Here is a 22931-nt window from a genome sequence, read left to right on the forward strand (position 1 = left end):
AAGTTTTCCCTGTTACATTTCTGGGAATGGAGTCCACAGGGCCGGGAAGGATGCCCGTCTGCCTGACCCCATGAACTTGACCCTGACCTCCAAGAAGAGAAAGGCAGTGGTCAAAAGAGAAAAGTGTTTCCAGGAGGGCTTCCAGGAGATGCCAGACACAGAGGGGCCACCAGAGTCAGATGCCACTGTGCCCCTCAGGGTCAGAGCTGGAAGCCCATGGAGACCGTAAGCCTGGTGTGGATGACGCATCGGCAGGTGAGGCCCAAGAGTGGCGAGCAGAGCTCCAGACGCCCCTTGAGCACAGGAGACGGTGAAGGCTTTATGGTCTCCATGGTAACTGTAACTGTGGCTCTTACTTGCTTTTGTGCAGGTTTTCCGGGGTCTTTAAGGAATAGTTGCTTGTGGAAGGTGCTTTCCACAGGGCTGGAAGCTGTATGTCAGCAGATGGAGCAGAGAGTTCCTCCTGATGGGGTGGCCAAGAGACCTAAAGGAAGTGGGTACCTGAGAAGGGGGATTACTGGATCCACAGGTGTGCAGTTCATCAGGGCTCTGACCACACAAGCAAGCGAGATCTCCAGGTGGGCAGCAGCGACCTGCCCCTCGCAGCAAAGTGGGGCAGTGCCCATCCCCCCTGCAAGCACGCTGAGAGCTTATCTTATCTTTGCCAACTTGATAAGTTTAAACAGCATGTCCTATTAATTTTCGTTTTTGTATACCAAAAAAAAGGATTTTTTTACATATTGATAAATTTCTATTTTCTTCCTCAGTTAAATATCTGTTTATGTCTCTTTAAAAAAAAAAGGAATAAAAATGTTTTCTCTGCGGACTGCTATCTACAGAGTTAGGATGTGAACTCTTTCCTTTTTTTTGACTTATAAACAGAAATTTATTGCTCATCGTTCTGGAGACTGGGATGTCCAAGATCAAGGCCCCAGCAGACTGGTTGTCTGGTGAAGGCCTGCTTCCTGGTTCATAGACAGCCGTCTCCTAGCTGTGTCCTCACATGGTGAAGGGGATGAGCGAGCTCTCTGGGGTCTCTCTTCTAAGGGCACTGATCTCATTTATGAGGGCTGTGATTGGGGGTTAGGATTAACACCTTAACATTCAGCCTACAGCCCCGCTTAGCACGGTAATGGAACAATAAAGGATGATTATTTGAACATGAGTTCAACTGAAATTCAAGTAAAGCAAAACCCAAAACCATATACTTACTCTATAGCTTAAAAAAAACTGTTCACGGTCATCTCCTCTACTGGAGGGAATTAAAGTGGGCCTGTTAGGTTGCCTGACAGGAACACTAAATGTCTAAATTGGGAATCGACTATATTCCATCTAGGTTAACCCTCTCTGTTAACAGGGGAAAACAGAGGTCCAGGGAGTTGGAGAAACTTGCCCAGAGACAGACAACTACTTTTGGGCTGGGCCAAGTGTAAGAGCGGGTTCCTTTCATTAACACCAACATCTTTTCATTTATGTGGCCTTTCACAGTTTACCAAGCACCTCCTGAGCTCCGTGACCTCATTTATTGTACTGTATCCATGAGCTTACAGAGGTGGCTTTTGGGGGATTTTTTGCATCCTCAGACCAGTGTTGCAATAGCTTATTCTTAAATTTTAAAAATATATATGTACACACACGTGTAACTCTGTGTGTACATCTATATGCACATATGGAAGACACAGCACCACATCTCCCTGTGTCACCCCATGCGGGCCACACCCTGGCAGTCACAAAGCACAAAGAGAAAACGGTCTTCGGTTTGAGAATTCCCGAGTTGCCACTGATGCTTCAATACCAAAGGGCTTAGAAGTGTTTACACTTTCAAGGGGAGTAGGAACGTTTTAGGTTTCCCTTTAACGAGTCTCATTTTGAGACAGGATGGCAAGGTTGGCCAGACGCTCTTCAGGCCGTTTTTGTAGTAAGTCTTTCAAAGAATGAATAGTGAAGCCAATTCGTTTCTCCTCCTGGAATTTGTCCTCTTCTTTTTCTTTGTCGTGAGGTTATATATAAAGGTATGGGCATACAGACATTACGAAAGATAAGGGCTATCACGTGAGGGAGGAAATCAGACAATAAATCCAAAGAAAGCTATGGAAATTAAAAGTCTGAACCCAGCGGCAGGGCGGGAGGTGACACAGTCTTTTCACAGAGCCGTTACACACCACGCAACTGTCCTCAAAAGCATGAATGGAAAAAGCTAGCCATTCAGCTGCAGAACAAAGCTGGGGTCTTTGTTTAATGTCTTTAGCATTAGGCTGGGCAGCAAGTACCTTTTCCAGGGTAGGCCAGAGAAGATAAGTCCAGTTTGGGATTTCTGTGGGTTGTTTTTTTTTTTTAAGTTTTAATTTATTTATTTTTGACTGTGTTGGGTATTCGTTGCTGTGTGTGGGCTTTCTCTAGTTGCATCAAGCAGGGGTTACTCTTCGTTGCGGTGTGCTGACTTCTCATTGCAGTGGCTTCCCTTGTTGTGGAGCATGGGCTCTAGGTGCTTCAGTAGTTGTGGCTCACGGGCTTCAGTAGTTGTGGCTCATGGGCTCTAGAGCGCAGGCTCAGTAGTTATGCACATGGGCTTAACTGCTCCACGGCATGTGGGATCTTCCTGGACCAGGGCTCGAACCCGTGTGCCCTGCATTGGCAGGTGGATTCTTAACTACTGGGCCACCGGCGAAGTCCCCAGTTCGGGTTTTAAGGCTTGAGTCAGCTCTGTGGCCAGCAGCTCGTGGAGGGACACACCATCGCGGGAGGACACCCAGTTTTTCCCGGGCCAGTTGTAACACTTGGGGCCGCCGGATGGTGAAGATAACCAGATTTGCTTGTTTGGGGTTTGCTTGTTGATCACGTACATTCCTAGATCTCTGCGCAGTTTAATTGCTAAAACACCACTCCCAAAGGTGACATCATCGCCTTCAAATGTGTAAGGTTTGTCTGCAAGGTCTTCAAAAAACTCTGCTAAGGAGTCCAGCGTCTCCTCGGCCAGTCTTTCATAGGCGGTATTGTCCTGAGGGCCAGCGTCACCCAAAGCTCCCGTTGTCTTCAAGTTCATCCAGCAGACGCTCTGCTTTTTGACATTCAGGGTCTGGTTGAGGCAGCGGAAGTTCAGACTGGGCTGGCTGCGTGCGCGGGCCGCAGCGGTCCCAGAGTGCAGCCCCGGCAGCCGTACAGCGGGGGTGCTTCGTTGGCCGCGGGGCCCCGGCGCCGAGCGAGAGGAGCAAGAGGCTGGCAGCCAGGGGGCGTCCGAGCGTCCACGTGCTCAGAACGTTAACTCTTTAGTTTCATGTTTGTTGCAGATCTTGTCTTCATTTGTCATTTGCATCTAGGGTAATTCTGTACTAACAGCCCAACCTTATCAAAGAAAACAGGGGTTAAATCTTGAACAGAAATGTTGCTCTCATGTAGGAAGTTAATGGCTAACGGTGACATTTATTTTATTAGTATTTCAAGATTTCTAGCACTGAAAGGCTATAACAATATGAATAGCAAAGTACATCCACATAGATTTTCTTCTACGTGATGCTTTTGTTCTCAAAATTGTAAAAGAAATTCCTGTCACTGGAGAATTTCATTCTGCATCTTCTTTTATAGATGGTGCTCTCATTCATTCTGTAAATTCTAGCCACTGAAACTCCAGTTCATCGTTCTACCAAATACAATTGTCACATAAGCCTAGAGGATTTTTTTTTCCTTTGAAGGGGGAACTACTTTATTCCCAAGTAACCAAATACACTTAGCGTGTCTAACAGAAATAAATGGTGCATTTTGAAATGTGATAGATATTAGGCATTGTGGCAGGTTATGAGATAATATTCATCTCTCTTGTAAAACATATATTCCCGTGAGGTACATGGAAAGTATTCGGTGTTTCGGCCAGAATGAAATGTATTTCATTTCCAGGAGGCTTTTCTCATCAGGACTTTCGGGAAGACCCTGAAAATGAGTATCTGTGTCCTTTAGTGTTTGTGACCTGCTCACGTGATAATTCTGGCGATTATCACCCTCATCCCGTGACTGGGGCAAGGACACGTCTCCACGTCATTGGACTCCTTCTTGGAATGTCCCACAGCACAGAATTACGTATTCAGTTTCACCCCCCCCCCCGAAACAAGGAATGTTCACAAGTCCTCCCACTTGCCTGCTGAGATGCCTAAACCTGATTTCTGATACGGATGGAGCTTGTGCTACCACACAAATCCATCGCTTTTCTAGGAAACCTTTTAAAATCTCAGCGTTCATCCCCAAATGCTAAAGTTAGTCATGAGATGTCACTTTCTAAAAGTGAACATTTGGGGGAAATGAGACGGTGGTCATGTTTCCAAGCAGGGTCCAGGACTTGCCTTTACGTCTCAGCGCATCTCAGAATGAATGTCACTCATCCTGTTAGCAGGTCACTGTGGTCCTGAAAGAGAGGACAGGGATGGAATTGGGGCAACCCTCTGCGTTGTGAGGGGAGGGACACATGCAGCCCGTCACCCCCCTAAGTGGCCCCGGTTTCATCCTGAAGGTGTTGGCACGGCCTTGGGGGAGCTCCTTCCTCTGTAGTCATGGCACCTGGGTGCACAGTCTTTGCCCCGGGGCTGCCAAAACCAGACCTGAGCCCCCATCCATCACCAGGTAATTCTGAGAAAGGAAAGCACCTAAGGACATGTGAGTGTGTGACTCACTTTTTTTTTTTTTTTTAACATCTTTATTGGGGTATAATTGCTTTACAAAAAATTTTTTTTTTTTTTATTTTTATTATTATTTTTTTTGCGGTACGCAGGCCTCTCACTGTTGTGGCCTCTCCCGCTGCGGAGCACAGGCTCCAGAAGCGCAGGCTCAGCGGCCATGGCTCACGGGCCCAGCCGCTCCGCGGCATGTGGGATCTTCCCGGACCAGGGCACGAACCCGCGTCCCCCGCATCGGCAGGCAGACTCTCAACCACTGCGCCACCAGGGAAGCCCTTGTGACTCACTTTTAACCAGGGCGGAAAGGGCTGCGGGCAAACGATGGCACTCCTGTAGCTCCTCCCTCTAAGTCTTCCAGTAGAAAAGAACCATCAGTACAGTAGCCAGGACATGGAAGCAACCTAAATGTCCATCTGCAGATGAATGGATAAAGAAGATGTGGTCCATATATACAATGGAATATTACTCAGCCATAAAAAAAATGAAATGATGCCATCTGCAGCAACGTGGATAGACCTAGAGATTATCATACTAAATGAAGTAAGTCAGACAGAGAAAGACAAATACCATATGATATCACTTACATGTGGAATTTAAAATATGATACAAATGAACTTACTTATAAAAAGAAACAGATTCACAGACATAGAAAACAAACTTACGGGAGTTCCCTGCTGGTCTAGTTGTTAGGATTCCATGGGCTGGGTTCAATTCCTGGTCGGGGACCTGGGATCCCACAAGCTGTGCAGTGCGGCCAAAAAAAAAAAGAAAAGAAAAAGAAAACAAACTTGTGGTTACCAAAGGGGAAAGTGTGGGGAGGAATAAGTTAGGAGTTTGGGATTAACAGATACACACTACTACATATAAAGTTGATAAACAGCAAAGTCCTACCCCATAGCACTATGTTCAATATCTTGTAATAACCTATAATGGAAAAGAATCTGAAAAAGAATAGGTATATATAGAATCACTTTGCTGTACACCTTAAACATTGTAAATCAACTCTACTTCAATAAAAATAAAATAGAATAGAATAAAATTAAATTAAGTTAAATTACATTTAAAAAAAAGAACCATCAGACAAGGAGTTTTTAGAACTCAGGTACGAACTGTGTCCACACCTGTGAATCGATGTGCCCTTTGTTTCGAGAAATTGGACCAATTCGGGGATTCATTAGAACAACAGTGGAGGTCATGATTGTGGCTTTGTGGCTGACCTGTCAGCAGGGTCCCCCAGACCCATGCCTGTGGGCACAGCCCTGGTTGTAGGCTGGACTGAAAGCAACAGGTGTGTCACGGGTTGTGACCCTAGGGATTTAGTGTTGCTACCCTGTTATGGCGACAGTCATGAGCACATCAGTGTCATTCCTTCTAAAGAGTTGATTCTCTGCTGGGAAAATATATACTCAGATCTCTTTCTGGATCCCCGACCATATTTCTTTCCACAACCCCTAAAACACCTACTTTGTTCTTCATCCTCTTTGTCATTCAAACTCCAGTATCAAACCCAGCAGCAAATCCTGTGGGCTTCCCAGCTGAAACATTTTTCAAATCTGCTCATTGGCCCTCAGCCTCCATTCTCTGCACTTCCCTCGGTCATGGAACAGGGAACATTTCTGGGCACTTGACGATTACATCTCCCAACCTGCCTTGCAGCCGGCCGTGGCCACCTCAACGTAGGCAGATGCAGTATGAACCCCCGGGCTTCCGGTTCTGTGATGACAACAGTGGGTCAAACTGGACCACCCTCACCCGGTAGTCACTTCTGCCACCACCCAGAACACACCCCAGTTGCCACTTGTCTACAAACGAACAATCGAACAAATGTCTGTTTGCACTTCCCACACCTTTGTCCTCTCAGAGGAGGAGCCACCCTTTCTCCTGTTCAGGCTAACCCTTCGCCGTGCTCCTGATTCTATCCTCTCTTTATCCATCTTAGATGTTGTGCCAAGAATTATTTCCTGGACTCTTCATTTTTTCCTCCCTACTGCCTGTTTTCTTAAAGTCTTTGCACCTGGGACATTCAGCCATTCTTTAAAACCCTCCCTCTGCCTTGTCATCTTTGCTCAGATTCATCTTAACCCTTCCCTTCACAAAACCAAGCGACTTGGAATCCTTCCCCATCAACTATTCATTGTTATTTCTTTTGGAAAATAATACCATTTATTGTTTTTCTTTTTCTAAATACAAAAATAATACACATTCACTGCAGAATATTTGGAAGATCTAGGCAAGCATACAGAGGAAATAAAAATCGCATGTAATCCTACGACTTGGCAATAACTCATCATTCATGTGCATTTTTTTCATATGTGCACTTAAAAAAAGGAAAACTAGGATCACACTTTTCTATTCTGCTGTTTCTCCTTAACGGTAAATCATGAACCTCTTCCCATGTCAAAAACATGATTTTTAAATGGCCTTTTGGTATCCCACTTTCTGGACATGCCAAAAGGTACGTGGTCATATCCTCACTGGTGCTCAGTCCAGGGGTTTAGATTTTCTTGTTCTGTGAGAGCTTCTTGGACCACCAGCTCTCATGTACGTTCTTTACTGATGTGGAATTAACACAGATTCAAAACACTGCACCAAGTGACACGCACATATCTGGAGGCTCTTGAAGCATAACTGTTGAATTGTTTCCAAAGATGGTTGAATCGACATGTACTACAAAGAGCAGTGTGGGAGAGGATCCGTGTGCCCCTATTCTTGCTAATTCACAGCCAACCCAATGAGCGAAAATGTTTGCATTTTAGTTTGAGGCCAACTATGTGACTGCATTTGCCTTTGCCATTGCTGCGTCTCCCTTTACGAAAACAGTCTGTCCTGTTGTGTTTTCTCACCTTCCATCTAACCTGTTTCTAGTGTCCTTATTTGCTCATTAAAAGAAAAAACTCTTATGCGTCATTACTATTCATTCTAGTTCGTCAGGAATACCTTTGCCAGCTTCTCATTTGTCTTTCCATTTCTTGTTTATGGAAGTGATTTTTAAAAATATGGATGGAGGGCTTCCCTGGTGGCGCAGTGGTTGGGAGTCTGCCTGCTGATGCAGGGGACACAGGTTCGTGCCCAGGTCCGGGAAGATCCCACATGCCCCGGAGCGGCTGGGCCTGTGAGCCATGGCCGCTGAGCCTGCGCATCCGAAGCCTGTGCTCTGCAACGGGAGAGGCCACAATAGTGAGAGGCCCGTGTACCGCAAAAAAAAAAAAAAAAAAAAAAAAAAAAGGATGGAATCAAACCTATCAATATTTTTTCTGCTTCTTTTGGCCTTCCCCTTCTCCCAGTCGTTCCCCTACCACCTGCACTCAATCTTCTCTCCCTACACGTTGCTAGACTCTTCTCCAAGCCGACAGCAGCCGGCAACCCCAGCTGTGCCCCCTAAAAAGCATCTTTGCTGCTCTTTGCCTGTTGTCTGGCTGAGGAACTGTGCTCTCTTGGGTTTCCCCCTGCATCTCAGATCGTATTTTTAAACGTTTATTTATGTATGTGTTTCTTTGTTTTTAATAGGTAATAGAGAGGTTTTAGGTCCTCAGCAAAATTACGAGAAAGGCACAGAGATTTCCCATGCCCCTCTGCTCCCCACGCAGGCACAACCTTCACTATCAATGTCATTATCAATGTCGAGGGAGCCGCACTGAGGCGTCATGGTCAGATCGTCTTTGTCTGTCTTCTCTGTGTCTGCCCTTGCCTCTCACACCGGTGTCCCTGGGGTCTGGTTTTGGTTGTCTTCTCTCCCCATCCTGCCGCCTCTCTCAGGGCACGTGCCCCTCCCAGGAGTGATGCGCTGGTGCTTTCAGCACCACATCTTCAGTTCAGCCCCTCGCTTGGCCTCCACACCTGTACTGTCAGCTGCTCACTGTGTCCCTTCAGAAAGACGTCCCAAAGCCATCCTCACACACCCTATTTCTCTTCCTCATTCTCTTCTTTGGTGCAAATCCCTGTCTTCTGCTCCGTTCCCTAAACTGGAAATGCTAGAGTCTTCCTTCACATCCCACATGTAATCACTGAGCATATCCTGCTGATTCTTCTTGTAATTTCTTAGATCATACTCCCCTCCCCTCCCACCACACTGGCATAATTCAGACCTGTTTTTACCTTAACTTTGCAATAAACAGATCGATTTCACAGTTAAGAGTTCAGGGTATCTAGCAAACAGATACGTCATTTGTAGAACAGAAGTGATCTGAGCGCTTGTATGGTTGCTTTGAGGATTAACTAAGATGAAAGAGGTAAAGTACTTAGCGTGGTTCCTGGTAGATAGGAAGGGTCCAGTAGATGTCAGCTCTTATAATTAATTATCACACAGCTTCTGAGTCACACATCCACAAGGCCGATTGCCACATTGCTGCCATAATTCTCTTCCTAAAATGCAAATCAGATCCCCGTCTCCCTGAATATGTCAGTGGTAAAGGCTAAACACCTTACTATAACACAAGACTGTCCACGAGGAGCCCTGCTTACACCTCTGACCCTGTGTCTCCTGATCTTCACCCCATGTTTCAGCCTTGCTGAATGTAAGGGTCAGCTATTGCCTTAATAATGTCACGTAACGACCATCCCCAGGTGCCTGGGTCTGCAAGATGAGTCTGATTTGGCTCCAGTGGGTTAAGATGGGCTTAGCCGGCATGTGGGCTGCAGACTGTAGTTGGGGTTTAAGTCTGCTCCATTTGTATGTGTTCTGGGGCCCAGACTGAAGGCACAGTCACCGTTTGGCACCTGCTCCTTTCGTGGCTACTTATTGACCAGAGCAAGTCACAGGACCAAACCCAGCGTCCATGATGTGGGGAAGTACACTGTGCCTGCAGAGGGGGAGGGAAGGGGGGATGGTTGCCAGCAGTAACCCAGCCTGCAGCATTGTGTTGCTGCCCCCCACCTCCCCAGGAGCCCTGCTGCTTTACACTCCTTGCCTTTGCCATTCAGCTCTTTTGTGAGATGGCCTCACCATGCCCCCCTCAACTTTCTGCCACTTAATCAACGTGCATCATCCTTGAAGGGCTCAGCTCAGCTGTCACCTCCTCAAGAAAGCCTTTCCATCTGCCCCCGTAGACCTGGCCTCGGTCTCCTCTGGATGCTCCTATTCACCTGAGCATCGCAGATGTGTGGTCGAGGTTTGTCTCCTCCCTTCTGTGCCTGACGTCAGATCCTTAGACCTTACTGCTGTGGCTGAATGGTGAATAGCTGAAGGCAGTCTAATAAACCCCTCTCTCATTCAACCCGTGTGTTGTGGGCTCCTGGCAAGTCATCCCTTTTCTCTAATAAAAATGTCTGAAAATAATGAACACCAGGAGGTATGCAAACCAGATATTCTTCTGGGTACTGGGATCGCGCACTGGATATTCTCAGGTAACATCTGGTCACGTCTAGTTACTTAAAGACGGACCCTGGATTGTGCCGGCCAGGCCAAAGTTTACACAGGGAGCAATTTTCTAGTTGACAATTTCAAACCTGGGTGCAAAGGATAAACACTGCTCATATGCCCATGGGGCCACAGGTAATCAGCCAGGTGGGTGGGGCTCTGTGCTGCATGCCCATGGGGGTGTGTGCGCCCCCAAGAGCACGCTCTGTTCTTTACAACTAAACTCAAAGCTCTTCCCACGAGCCCCTGGGTCTGCTCGCCTTTCCCCTGATACTATGTGTGGGAACCTCACCAAGCCCAGGAGAGAGCAGGGTCTGATCTGCTGGTAGACATTGTCTCATAGAAACTCATGCTGATCTAGACTTAAAATGTGAGGCAGGCTCAGTAGAAATATTTTGAAACCAAAATAAATAAAAAAGAAAAAGTGGAAAAGAGTCAAACACGCAATTATTTGTAATAGAAAAAAAACTATTGATTTTCCTTCTTTGATACTAGTCTAAATTATCCCTCAAGAAAAGTAGCAATGCATCTTTAAACAGATTTATTGGTTCTGGGAGGGAAAAATGTGTTATTTAACTTCATTGCTATTGGATTTTTCTTTTATGCTAGATGTGGAAATACCACAGAGGAACAGAAACAGGGGAGGGAAATTCTTTCAAGGATCACAGCTATTTTGGAGCCCAGGGTAAGATATTCTAGTATTTCCCTCCAAGCAGTAAGAGTTCATCAACAAAAGATGAACTTTCTTTCTTGTTAAGTAAATGACATCACACATTCGCAGTAAGTACGTTTTTCACAAAATGTAACGTTCCCGCGGGTGAAGCGGACAGATCACGTTGGATCCCCCCGGTGTTACTTTGAGCCTCAGCTCCTCTGTTACAAAGGACGTTTGCCCTGGGCAGGATCCTGTGACTTGTCTGATCCTCGAGCTGTAATTCCTTCTCTGAGCCGGACTTCTCCACACGGGTACCTCCAGCCTTCTCCTCCCTCACACCTTGGCTTCTGAGAGCAGAACACGCGGTAACCTGACTCTTAGAGATGCTGTGCGCTCTGCTATAGAAACGAACACGGAGTCAATGGGAAGCACACTGCCTTTCCAAGCACCTCGTCCTGAGCCCTCTTGGAGGTGACCTGGGCTCAGTGGCACCCCACACACTTGGGGTCACAGAGACTGTAGAACCGTCCCCAGGTCTCGCTGTGTGCCCATCATGTGACCTTCACCCAGGTGTCGTCAGCTATCCGTCAGAGGCCATCCCAGGTGACCTTGCTGAACTGTCACAAAGAAAACCTACTCAGAGTGATGGGAAAGCATTTTTCAAACATAAAGTGCTCAAACAGCTATAGAGACATATTTCAAACCACAGCTACAAACTGAGCCCCACATCACGCTGATTCTTTATAGTAAGCAGTGTAGGAATTGGACGGTTTGGGTTTTTCTGTTTTGATAACGATGCTCTTTCAAATAACTAAGGGGATAGTCACCAGGACTCCAGCTAGAATAACCCACAGAGCCCTGTGATCGGAAAGCATCGGGTCCTCATCACAAAGCAAGTCCCGAGACCACCCCCTTTCTCCTCTCTCGACGGCTCTCGGGGCTGTGGTGCTCGTGCCCTCAGCTTTCTGGGTATTTTCAATCCTGCGGGAGGTGTAGATTCAGGGATGGAGAAGGGAACACCAGCATGTTTGCTCCATTCCTCATGGGGTTCTTTCCTCTTTCTGGTATGGTTTGGGTGTTCTGGCTCTCTACGCTTAAAAGGGTGCGCCAGGTCTTTGAGGTTGCTCTTCTTTCAAGCTTGAGAACTGTGGGTACTAAGTGCAGGGATTTGAGGCTAAGAGCTGCCTTCATTGCCTGGGGGCTAGAACAGCGCCTAGTCTGTTAAAGCAACAAGATGAAAGGGAGAGATGTTCTGGTCGCCAACAGCACGCAGGCACCCTGGGCGTTGGCTTTGGCTTCCCGCTACTAAGACCCAGTGCCCTCTCCTCCGTTCCTCTCCCAGAGGTGCTTTCACCTAAACGTCAGCCCCTCTACCAACAAAACTCATCAGTCGTCTACCTGGGGACCAACGGTGCCTCGCATTCTATACCCCAACGTGTTTGGGGAGACGCGTCCCTGAGAAGGAGTATTCATCACCTTACTCCCAAATGATGGAAACGTCTCTCAGGGGACTGTCAGTTAAAGCCAAGTCAGGGAAATCTTGGTCAGAGTTTGGAAACGCTGGTTCCATACGATAGGATTCTCCACAAAGACCAGCAATAGATTTTTGTTTGATCTGACTGAGAAATGCCTACGTTCAGTGAGGCCACTGGATTCCTGATCAAACCTGGTACAGAAAAGAGCACAGAGACATCCGTATTCTCCCCATGTGACAAATGATGTAAATACAGACCCTTCTTTAAAACTCCAGCTAATTCAGGTGGCAGGATGAAGTGCGCCATGTCATAATTAATCCCTCATGTATTGCAAGCAATTTAATGTCAAAATAATCAACAGTCGCTTTTTCTACCCTTTTGTAAGTACATAATAAATACTGTCATTTAAGCCGCAGCAAACATTGGATGTCTTTCCTGGTCTTTGAATAACACTATTCGTGAAGTAAATACCAGACCTCCCCCTCCATCTTCCCCTCCCAAATCCCTACATATGTAAGCTCTTTAGGAAAATAAATCATGGATGTCAAAAGAAAAGGTGTGTGTTTAATTTTCAGTTGGTACCTCCCATGGTGATTACTCTAGCTTAGAGTCCAAACACGGGAGGGGCCAACACCATGGAGGGGAGGGGGGGATGCAGGGGTCGGGGGAGGGCCCCTCAATATCCGTCCTTTGTTTCTCCCTCATGGATCACCAGCAGTGACACGACAGTTACTTTTTTTTTCTTTTATTGGCAAAGCAAAACCACCGCTAGTAAATGGCCAATGCATTCTTTTTTTTTTTTTTTTTTGAGGTACGCGGGCCTCTCACTGTTGTGGCCTCTCCCGTTGCGGAGCACAGGCTCCGGACGCGCAGGCCCAGCAGCCATGGCTCACGGACCCAGCCGCTCCGCGGCATGTGGGATCTTCCCGGACTGGGGCACGAACCTGTGTCCCCTGCATCGGCAGGCGGACTCTTAACCACTGCGCCACCAGGGAAGCCCCAATGCATTTTCTGATTAAACTCAGTTCACCTTTTCAACAAACAGGAGTCAGAGGAATGGCCAAGCACTGCTCTCCCTTCCATGGGCAGAAGGTGGAGATCCCTGAGTCTATACCATCTTCTCCTGTGCAAGAGGTCATGGGTCTCGGCGTCTGTGCCTTCTCCACTCCCGGGGAACCAGGGTCCCTTTGGCTTTGGGTAGAAACTCTCCTGTTAAGTTAATGGGGTGACCAGAAAGAGAGCCCCAGGAGCAAGTGAGGAGCAGATCATTAAACTCCGGTTGCTTCAGATGAGAAGGGACAGAGCTGAAATCTCGACTCAGAGGGGACACTTCACAACACACGGGAAGACCAAAGCATTACTCGTCTACTGTAACAGATCTTGTGTGAAAATGATTTTTAAGTATTAACATGGAAAACAGGGTCCCAAGAAGAGCTCCTTCTTAGTGATTGGTTCTTAATTATCATGAACCTGAGTTTCCCATGAAATCACATCATTTCGCCCTTTGGTATCTATTCAGCCATTAGTACAAAAGTCCCTCCTCTTAGATACTGTTGCATGTTTTGCAGATGCAAGAAACTTATGACTTAAGTTTCACACTTACCACAGTCTTCTTTACACGATTATTGGTTTTTATTAAACTCATACGGAGTATCTACTTTTCCGAAAGCTCTGGATAGAGGTTTCTGTGACACGGAGATAAATACAAGCGAACTCAAGCCTTCACACAACACACACGCACACGCGTTAACCAGTAAAATTACAATAAAATGTAGTGAGCTGACAAGGGCTGTTCCTCTTCCTCCCTGGATTCTCAGTTCCTGCTACAAGGCTGTGCACAGTATGGCTCTTCCGTGGCTGTTGCGGTGATCAAGTTTCAAGTTCACTGTGACAGGCAGGGAGGATTCGGTCATCAGCCACCCACGTGATCCAGGGGAAGGGTGCTGCGGCTTCACAAAGAGCTGTACCATAGCTCCTGTCTCCTAGATCTCACCGCAGCTCTAAGAGCATCAGCAAGCACTCGAGAGACCCCTGAAATCTTGGAATGACAACATGTCAAGTTCTCAGCCATCGTCAGTCTTCTTCTGCATGACCGTATCAGATTAGACAGCCAGTGACCCAAAGAGATCCCAGGTCAGGGGGCACACAGGCAGAGCGAGGAGGGACAGAGTGCATTGCCCCGGGGAGGGGGGTGTCCCAGAAGAGCAAGGGGCACCCAGGGACCCTGGGACACTGAGCACTTCATGGAGATGCTGACCATGAAGTCGGTTTGCCCACCAGCAGGAGGGCCGTAAAGACCCACCTTGCCTGCCCACCCCGTTCCTGTGCACCGATCCCATCGGCAGTGCCTTTATTACAGGGAAGACCACCTCTGTCCACCAATTCTCAAGCTCCCTATAAAGTGGCTTCAGTTGTTCAGGGCGGGGGGGGGGGGAAACAGCGGGAACACCGCCTGAGAAGGTTTGCAGAAGCAGCATTGAAAATCGCCAAATCAACCTCCCTTGCAGACTTTTCAAATAAACTTACCTTTGAAAACTGCCTCTGGAACCCTTAGCTTTAACAGTGGAGTTTCCCTGGTTTATGGGCTGGTGGTAAAATCCTAAAGCCAGAAGCTCCTCTAGGAGGGACTGACACACCGTTTACAGAAGTGCTGCCATGAAAATAATAGGTGGCAATGAAGCCACTATAAATCCACACACGCTCCCGCACACAATACATCGGCCCTTTTTTACACTGTTTTCTCTTTAAGAGGACATATAACAGCACAGACACAGCCCTCTCTGCCTCCTTTCCCACTATTCCTAGCAAACCTCTCCGGACAGAAGCTATCCCACAACAAGGCAGAGGGTCCCTGGATGTTGTGTTCTGACACCACCGGGCTGTTTGCGAGATAACGGTAGACACAAGACAACTTCACCAGTGTCTTTGCTGAACAATGTAATATGACAGCACCCATGAAACAGATTAGCATAAGTCAACATAATACCCACTTTGCAGCATTAGTATTGAAAACTTTCATTTTGAAATAGTAAGAGAAAAAAGACAACCTAGGAGGAATTGTAATGATTTTGCTGGAATATTACCAGGTGATTCTAAGAGATTCATATGTCAATGGAGCCCCACACTAACAGACATACGTCAACATAATCATCTCAAGCAGCTTTGTTTCCATTCCGCAAGCTCCGTGAGAATATAGGCGTGGTTTCCCAAGTGCAGCGAACAAACATGGGGCTAAAATTATCTAACAACTTGAAAAGGTTTGATGACGGGTGATACATAAAAGTTTCCTGATATACCATAGGCCATTCTAAGAATCGCACATATAATCCCTGAAGTTCAAGCTGCAGATAATTGTGCCTCACAGGGCCAACTCCTAAAATAAGCGAGAGAAGAGGACTGCACACCAGATGACATTTCCAATAGTTGATAGGTGACTTCTGCCTTTCAGGGGGATGAAACAAAGGTCATATGCTCTTCCAACTATAGTAAACATGCTCCCTTTCCTTTCCCTCTCTTTCCTCAAAGCTTGCTTTAAAAAAAAAAATCCATCTAATTATTTCCTTTGAAATGAATGTCTTCATTTTAGCCAACTGAGAAAATTGAAGGACTTGAGAATGTACCAGTTTTCTTTACTATGCCCAAAGATGAGATTGAATTGTGGAGCAGCATTACTGGTCCATTCCTGAGCTGTTTTAAATTTATTTTAGCTTTTCATCCAAGTACAGTTGATTGACAACGTTGTCCCAATCTCTGCTGTACAGCACAGTGAGCATTCCTGAGATTGTTGAATACCCAGCAACCTTGTGAGGACACCCTTTACTCTTCATTGTATCAGTAGGATGCCAGGATTTGACTATGGAAAGTCAGCCTTGTTGGAAGGTGGCTCCTGGGGTTGAAAAAGGAGAGTCACATGTTCACAAACAGGTTCCCTTGCTGGTCCACGCTTACCAGGAACACACAAGCGATCAAGGCGGGGGTCCACCCTCAGAGCAATGGTGCTGACACACTCCCCCTCGGGTTTCCTCAACCCTACCCCTCCTCTCCCTTCCCACCACGTCAAGGGCTGAAAAGGGAAAGACAAAGACGGTACTTTTCCTTTGCAAAGCTCTGAAATGATGAAGTGACGGCTGTATATTGAGTCTTGCTGCATCCTGGGCAAAGTATTAAGCACTTTGAGATATAATTTTGAAGGTTTAGAATCACCCTGTGATATAGGGATAACTCCCTTTAATAGATGAGAAAAAATGTATTTTAGAGAATGTAAGGAGGCGCCCCTGTTCCCACAACACTTGCACGATAGCCAGTAACCCATAAATTATCAATCCTGTCACTGCAACTTTTGAAAATCCTAAAATTGGGCATAATGAGCTTTTTGGGTGATTGTAATTATTACCCTAATAACTTATAATTAGTTATTATATTACAAGTTGTCTGAATTAATAGGTTATAAAAACCTATAGGTTATAAAAACCTGCTCCCTTTTCCCACAACAATGTCAGCATCTGGACTCAGGTAGGGGAACATTGTACACAATCAGGTGTTGCGTAGCATCCCCTTCTCCCTCCAGGGGACCCTCCTCGTTGTTTATCAACAGCAGGAATTAGGCTAAGAGGTGTAATCCAGTTAACAAGTAATTATTGAATGCCAGCTATGTGCTCAACACTGAAAAAGCAATACGAAGACAAACCTAGTTCACCTTTTGCCCTCTGATCCTACAACCTTCGCTTCCTAAAAGGGTCGCTCAGCTAACAGCAGGAAAGAAAAAAATTCAGGCCCAGTTACTCTTTCTCCACTCTGCAAGAAATTATCATCCAATTATTTTGGTACCCTATTGATGAAATTTAGCAAAGAGAAAGAAAAATATAGAAATAGTTTACATTTTTAATTAGATAGCCTTTTTAAAATTTTATTTAGACTTTGGTCTAAACTATCTCAGAGAACAAAAACTTGGCAAGTGGAAAGACAAATGGCCGTCGCAGACACCACGGAGCTCCCGCTAGCGTCCACATCCGAGGGGAGGTATGGAACTTCTGGGAACATGTAGACATTTTATTTAACATAAGCAGGTGCTCACAGCTTTGAATTCCTAATCCTGCAACTCAGTTCATCCTTTCTTTCAAGTCATCCATCAGTAGGAATCTTGGTTGGTCTTGCAATTCAGTAGATATCTTCTCTCTTTCCTTAAATAAGATTTAAATTGCCTAATGTAACCTTTTCAATAACAAAGCGTCTACGTTCCCACCAGTGAATTGCTCATCTTCTTGGCTAGGTCTCAGTCAAATCACCTTTATGAATCATACAAATTGCTGCTTGACACAGACACAGAAACTGGGATTTATTGTCAAGAGAGTTGAAATAATCCAGTGGATGGTACAGGCTCTGATTTGATCCTGAGGTGTAGAGGTACAGACATGATGTTCTTACCAATTATGGGTACAAGCCGATCGGTTATAATCCAAGAGCCAGAGATAAAAGTAATTATTATAAGTTATTAGGGTAATCATTTCAATCACCCAAAAACTTCATTATGCCCAATTTTAGGATTTTCAGAGGTTGCAATGACAGGACTGAAAATTTATGGGTTCCTGGCTATCATGCAAGGATAATGAAAACAAATGCCTTGATTTGTGAATATGTACACCAGCTTTATGCATATAAATAGACTTTAAAAATCCGATTGTGTTTTACGGCTCCACATAAATAACAAAACAACCTCATGGCTTGGAAATCGGACTTGCGTGTCTTAAATGCTCCAGTCAGACGACTTGGTTTCTCTATTAAACTCACCCATTAATGCCAATCTATGAGCCAATCTGATTGGGAAGAGATGGGAAGAGAGATCGGTGCTTCCCAAACATTACTGTCCTCGTGAATCACCCAGGAATCCTATTAAAATACACGTTCTGATTCTGTAGGGCTGAAGTGGGACTGCCAATCCCCGTGGTTAACAGGCTCCCAGGAGATGCTGATGCTGTAGTTCATGGACCACATTTTGAGTTACGGAACATTGGACTTCTCGATGCTCCCGAAGGTCTTATCCCCAACTAAATCCTTGATGGAGTGATTCAAATACAAGACAAGAGAGAGTTACTATAACTGCATAAAGAATATGATATCCAAAGAGATCTGCGGAGTATATTCAAGGAAGCACGGTTTCAAGAAAGCAAGATAAGCACCTTTTGTAATCACATGGTTTTGCGATGTTTGTTTAATTCCGGGGACCTCAATTCCATGAGTTTTCTTAGGCACCCTTCACCTTCCAGAGAGTTGGCATTCTAGATCTGCATGAAAAGACTCGGAATCAAAGCTATTTTTATGCTCCCAGCAAAAATGCTTCTGTTTCTTCCCCTCCTCTCCTTTCTCTTCCTCCTCCTTCTTCTTATGCCTTTTTCAGGGAGGAAGTAGGTTTTAATTGAAAACTCCTGACAGTACGTTTTCGAGAGGTGTCAGCATGTAAATTACTCCATATAATTGGCAGGGTACTGCGCTGTCCTGAGCACGTAAGCAGAGCGGCAGCCCACAGCCCTGCGTGTAGATGCAAACGGAGTCCCCCTCAGGCACTGTGACCTTCTCTTAAAGAACGGACAGCAGCATCGCTTCACGAAGCTCCCAACAGAGACATCTGAAATCTATAAATCGGTCAGACTGTAAATCCATTTACTAGAAAGCCACTTGTGAGAGTAAACACCTGGGACGTTTATGAACTGTTATACAACATCTTCTCATTTCATCTTAACTCTTTCCTCCACATTTCTGTTTCAAAATGACTTGCATTGAATTTTCATAGAGAATTATAAATGTTAACCTTTTTCTTCTATTTCCCTGACTATAAAGCAACTTAACATCAAGGCCAAGTGTTTAGGAATTGGTTATCCAAGAGCAGACGCATCATTTGGTTAAAAATGTGCTCACTGATCTTATCAATTCAAAACTTCAGACCAACATTTTATGAAATTCTGTAGCTGCAAACGCTCAACTCTGACATCTCATACCTCCTTTTCTGAATGACTACAACCTTACTTGGAAAACCATCTCCAAAGGAACAGGCTGCCCCCAACAAGGGCAGATTTACATTTGATTTTAAAGTAGCAAACAGCTTTGTAAATCTTAAACTTCCAAAGCCACTAAATGAATCAACGTTAGTTCAATTTTGGCAGTATCCACATTTTACTCACAAAACACACACGCGCAAATTAAGTTAAAATAGGATACAACATAAGATGGAACTTATGCAAATGAGTATTGATATAAAATTTGGTTACTGTTTGAAAGACCTGGAAAGGTAAATAATGTCACACTCTTCTTTCTTAATCTTAGTTTAACAAAAAAATATTTTTATTTGGGATCCTAAATTTTCCCCAACTCACTGGTAAAGTTTCATTATTTGTTTAATATCCCCAAACGTTTTTATTTTGTAAAGGTTTTTTTTTCCTAAAAGGCTTCTCTTCTCATTTTAAAATGCATGAATGCCAGGAAGTTCCAATTTTATCTCAGTATTGACTTTTATGTTGATGAATGTGCTTTTCTCCTTTATTTGTATAGAAGTCACATGATACAGTTTTCCTTTCTTTTTGATTAAAATGTTATATTTGATTTTCCAGGAATAAAGTCGCTCACACAGACCAAAGTAAGATAAAACTTTGAATCTGAAAAACAGCCAGATGGACCAACAAAGCAATAGAGAAAAAACTCTGAATCAGCAGTACCCATACATCAGTCATGCCATTCACATTCACATTTGTAATGTAATTTATTTTTGAGAGAATTTACAACTATTCAAGCTTCACTATTTATTAGGTAAGGGAGGATCTGAGTGAAGTATTTATGTCTTATTAATTCTTTTTATAACCTATTAATTCAGACAACTTGTAACATATAAACAATCTCAGCTGCATTATCTAAACTTGGCAAATCACTGTGGATTTGGACACTGAACTGGGTGGACTGATGGCTTTTACAATCCCTTTCAGCCCCGAGACGCTCTGATTCATTAAGAAGATGCCCCAAGTGCGTACAGAAGGGCCTGCTGGCAGCCTGAAAGGGTCAAATGCAGGATCTGAAATGGCCTTCATACCAAGAGAAAACTTTACACTCAGAGAAACCAGAAAATTGCACAATTTTTATGATATATTTTTATTGCATTTGTATTATAAAACACAACCTACAGTCACTTTTTTTAACATCTTTATTGGAGTATAATTACTTTACAATGGTGTGTTAGTTTCTGCTTTATAACAAAGTGAGTCAGTTATACATATACGTATATCCCCATATCTCTTCTCTTTTGCATCTCCCTCCCTCCCACCCTCCCTATCCCACCCCTCTAGGTGGTCACAAAGCACCGAGCTGATCTGCCTGTGCTATGCAGCTGCTTCCCTCTAGCTATCTATTTTACATTTGGTAGTGTATATATGTCCATGCCACTCTCTCACTTTGCCCCAGCTTACCCTTCCCCCTCCCTGTATCCTCGAGTCCATTCTCTAGTAAGTCTGCGTCTTTATTCCCGTCTTGCCCCTAGGTTCTTCATGACCTTTTTTTTTTTTTTAGATTCCATATATATATATATATGTTAGCATATGGTATTTGTTTTTCTCTTTCTGACTTACTTCACTCTGTATGACAGACTCTAGGTCCATCCACCTCACTACAAATAACTCAATTTCGTTTCTTTTTATGGCTGAGTAATATTCCATTGTATATATGTGCCACATCTTCTTTATCCATTCATCTGTCGATGGACACTTAGGTTGCTTCCATGTCCTGGCTATTGTACATAGAGCTGCAGTGAACATTGTGGTACATGACTCTTTGAATTATGGTTTTCTCAGGGTATATGCCCAGTAGTGGGATTGCTGGGTCATATGGTAGTTCTATTTGTAGTTTTTTAAGGAACCTCCATACTGTTCTCCATAGTGACTGTATCAATTTACATTCCCACCAACACTGCAGGAGGGTTCCCTTTTCTCCACCCCCTCTACTTTATTTCTTATTTAAAATTACATGAGTTCATTTTTCTGAATCTGATCCTCCAAAGCAATCTTATTATCCTTTATCCAAGAGCTGCCTGGTCGAGCTCATCGTACATTAAAATATACTCTCAAGTATGTTAATGACGTTTCTTCCTTGAAGGTGGAGAGTTATCAGCTTGGGAGGGAAACATTCCTGGCTGCTGGGATGTGGCCCAGATGGTTTTTGGGAATAGCTTCTATTTTTAACCAGGTTGTATTCTATATTTACTATATATAAAGTTTTCATAGCAGAATAGAACACATGGAACATGGTGATGGTGTATGACCTTTTTTTTTTTTTTTTTTTTGGTTTCCAACAAACTAAATCTACACTGTGCTGTTTTGTTCTATCAGTGATATGAAAAAAGAAATGTTTGGTTTTTAATTATATACATGTGATATTCAGCAGGTACTGGAAGTGATATTTTAAGCTCCGTCAGCTTTGTTTCAAGGTTTGAGTGTATTAATTCCTATGCAAATCATTCTGTGGCAGAGTTCACTGTCACACTGATGCTGGAGAAGGGAACTTCCATAAATTGGTTCAAAGAAAGGGGAAATTCTGGGAGGATATATGAAGATTAGGGGAGCACATCAAGACAAGGCCTTCTTCTATTGCCCCAAATCTTCTAATATTAAATTGTGTGGAACGGACTCACTGTGGAAGGTGGGTGTGACTGATGTCAGATAGAAATGCATAGCATAGACCAAATTCTTCATTAGATTCACAGATGACAGCTCACGGGGACCCACCACGCGGGGCCACAGAACTATGCAGTGGCCGTCCCACGCGGGGCCAGCCGTCCACCAAGGAGAGCCCCCTTGTTTGCATGCCCAGCACACCTTTTGGGAAGCAGTACAGGTAAGTTGAGGAACAGACATAGACCTACATAATCAGAGGAATGAGTCCTTGGCGGGTCTCCAAGTGCCATGAGGTTATCGAGCTGCTCAGTCATCTCCTACTGATCTTAATCCAAACTCAGTCTCAGTCATAGAACCAATGATTGATTAAACACATTGCGCCTTGGGATGACAGTCAGGATTAAAGTTTTAGCAAAGACTCTGGAAGCGTTAAAAAAATAAAGACAAATTTAAATGGTGGGAGGTAGGATGGGAAGGGGGAGGTGGAAGGTGGAGGAGGAAAGAAGAGCAAGACGGGGGCTGGAGGAACAGCTCATTTGTACCATCTTTCTGCTCCGGAAGCCTTTCCTGCCAAAATCCCTCCTGCAGGCACGGTTGAAGAGAACCGCGGTCAATTAAAACAAGCTGTCAGCATTTGGTAACATTTCCTTAAACCAGAAAGTCATTTTCCCATGTGCTTCTCTAGTCTCCCCTCTTCCTGCCTCAGTATCTGCTGCTTGCAGGGTCAGTACCCAGAAACGTAAGCAGGGGAGTGCATGCCAAAGGGCAACTGGCTGAACAAAGATTCCTGCGTTTGTACAAGACAAAACAAGATTTTTGTGACCACCTGGGGACCTCCTGAACTCATGTGGCCAGACCTACAAGGGCAGCCAGGAGGTCACCTTCAGGTCATGTTATGTAAGGAAACAATGGTTCTAAGAGAAGGGGAGAAAGGTCACAATTCCTCAAGTGCCACCAATTGATCTTAAGGACGCAGGTCCAGAAAGAGAAAGTTAAGAGTTTTAGAGAATATCAATGTTTACCATTCATAGGCCATAATCGTACCCTAATAGGGTAGAATTTTGTCGAGAAGATGGCTATGCGCCAATCCAGAAAGAGTCCATTTACCGTCATAAATTTCTCCTCAGAAAGACCCTG

At 44.8% G+C, this 22931-nt stretch overlaps 1 pseudogene; it reads right to left on the reverse strand.

Moving 5' to 3' along the window:
• Nucleotides 1-2250: 2250 nt before the first annotated feature.
• LOC137204212 (frataxin, mitochondrial pseudogene) lies at nucleotides 2251-3998 on the reverse strand (annotated as a pseudogene).
• Nucleotides 3999-22931: the final 18933 nt, after the last annotated feature.

The sequence above is a fragment of the Pseudorca crassidens genome, chromosome 12 (assembly GCF_039906515.1).
Source record: "Pseudorca crassidens isolate mPseCra1 chromosome 12, mPseCra1.hap1, whole genome shotgun sequence".
In the NCBI taxonomy this organism is placed as follows: domain Eukaryota; kingdom Metazoa; phylum Chordata; class Mammalia; order Artiodactyla; family Delphinidae; genus Pseudorca; species Pseudorca crassidens.